The 2,500-nt window shown below is 38.2% G+C and overlaps 1 protein-coding gene across 4 annotated transcripts in view; it reads right to left on the bottom strand.

Annotated features, from left to right (window-relative positions):
• LOC106870290 (paladin) overlaps positions 1-2,500 on the bottom strand; it is a 141,597-nt gene that overhangs the window by 76,249 nt on the left and 62,848 nt on the right. The gene's annotated exons all lie outside the window — the stretch shown is intronic.

Here is a 2,500-nt window from a genome sequence, read left to right as displayed (position 1 = left end):
AGTGGAATTTGAACTCAGGATGTAACAACAGATGAAATACAGTTAAGCATTTCACCCAGCGTGCTAACAATTCTGCCAGCTCACCGCCTTAATAATAATAATAATAATAATAATAATAATAATAATAATAATAATAATAATAATAATAATAATAATCCTTTCTACTATAGGCACAAGGCCTGAAATTTGGGGGGAGGGGACCAGTTGATTACATCGACCCCAGTGTATAACTGGTATTTAATTTATCGACCCTGAAAGGATTCTGTGAATGAAGTAGTGAGTCAAATGCTGATATGGGAATCAACGCATGGAAAGTGCCCTAAGGGGTTATCCTGCCAGAACATTTATTGATCAGCTAGTTGAAGAATCTGCTCTACTGAAGAGTGACCCACCAAGAGCAATGCAAGAGAAGGAATTCAGGATACAAGTAACTGATGATGTTCATCTACAGAGAACATGATTATTATTATTATTATTATTATTATTATTATTATTATTATTATTATTATTATAACAACTATCATTAATTTAACACTGTGTGATCTGCAATCTAGATTTTTAATCCTACAATGCATGTACATGTTTATTTATGGATGCTAATATTTATGTGTGCATGCAGGGCAGTGAGCTGGCAGGATCATTAGTGCACCAGGCGAAATGGTTAGCATCTTGTTCTGAGTTCAAATTCCACCAAGGTCGACTTTGCCTTTAATTCTTTCAAGGTTGATAAAACAAGTACCAGTTGAACACTAGGGTCAATATGATTGACTTAACCCCTCCCCCCAACATTGCTGGCCTTGTACCAAAATTTGAACCCACTATCTATGTATGCCTGTAGATATATATGTATATGTGTGAGTGTGTGTATAGATATGTATGTATGTATGTATGTATGTATGTATGCAGTCTTAAGAATATTAATGAATGTGCATATTGTAAAATAACTTTGTCTCTTGGAAAATGTGAATACTTAAAAAACACACGCACGCACGCACGCACGCACGCACACACACTAGTTAAGAGAAAGAATCTTCCACTTTCAGAACATAGATATCCAGTAAGCTACATTACGTTACTAATGTTACTGATCTACTAACCTGATAGAAATTTAAGCCTTTAACATTTAAACTCACCATATGCAGTCCAACTATTCTATCTGTTTTATGTTCAAACTGGCCAGGCCTGACTTGTCACATCTACCCTCCAATATCATTCTAAGAATAAACAACCAAACTTTCAAAACTACAAGATAATGAATAAATAATTCAAAATAATGTGAATAAAATAAGCATTACATTTGACAGAGCGGAGGCGCAATGGCCCAGTGGTTAGTTCAGCGGACTCGCGGTCATAGGATCGCGGTTTCGATTCCCAGACCAGGCGTCGTGAGTGTTTATTGAGCGAAAACACCTAAAGCTCCACGAGGCTCCGGCAGGGGATGGTGGTGAACCCTGCTGTACTCTTTCACCACAGCTTTCTCTCACTCTTACTTCCTGTTTCTGTTGTGCTTGTAATTCAAAGGGTCAGCCTTGTCACACTGTGTCACACTGAATATCCCCGTGAACTATGTTAAGGGTACATGTGTCTGTGGAGTGCTCAGCCACTTGCACGTTAATTTGACGAGCAGGCTGTTCCGTTGATCGGATCAACTGGAACCCTCGATGTCATAAGCAACGCATTGCCAACAATACATTTGACAGAGTAATATGAACAGTAATAGGTTAAATGCCATGACTGGTATCACTATAGCATTGTGCCATTGGACAAGGTACACGATTTTGTCTAACCCAGTGAACTTAACTAAAAAAGAAATACCTACTTCTACTACTGGTGAAGGTAGTTAGCCAACTGTAAAACATAAGATCCTATAATTCATAAGAAAAATATCTTAACTTCTTAAACCATTTCATCCATGCTTCCATAGAGAAGTATGGTTACACAACCATGGAAAATGGAATCTTAAAAATATCAGCGAGAGGTGTGTTAAAAATTTAAAACAAAAATCTTTAAAAATGTGGAGTGTGCTAAGAAGTTTGCTTCCCAACTACATGGTTTGGGATCCAGTCCCAAAACCATAGTACCTTGGGGCAAGTGTCTTCTACTATAGCCTTGTGAGTGGATTTGATAGATGGAAACTGAAAGAAGCCCACTATATGTGTGGGGGGGGGTTGCCCCACCAACACTGGATGATTATTATCTCACTTGGAAACAAGTGGGACTGGTAACAGGAAAGACATCTTGTTGCAGAAAACTCTGCTCCAAAATATTCTTCTCTGACCCACGCAAGCATGGAAATTTAGATGTTAAAATGATGAAGGTGATGATACTATAGAAAACTGTGCACATCTTCTTCACTGACCCATGCAAGTATAGTAAAATAACTGTGGTGGTAGTGGTGGAAGTGGCAGTTTTGCTGCTGCTGCTGCTGCTAATGATGATGATGATGATGATGATGATGATGATGATGATGATGATGATGCTGCTGCTGTTGTTGTTGCTA

The sequence above is a fragment of the Octopus bimaculoides genome, chromosome 1 (genome assembly GCF_001194135.2).
Source record: "Octopus bimaculoides isolate UCB-OBI-ISO-001 chromosome 1, ASM119413v2, whole genome shotgun sequence".
NCBI lineage: Eukaryota > Metazoa > Mollusca > Cephalopoda > Octopoda > Octopodidae > Octopus > Octopus bimaculoides.
Note: the sequence above shows the minus strand (reverse complement) of the source record. Positions and strands in the feature narration are given on the sequence as shown.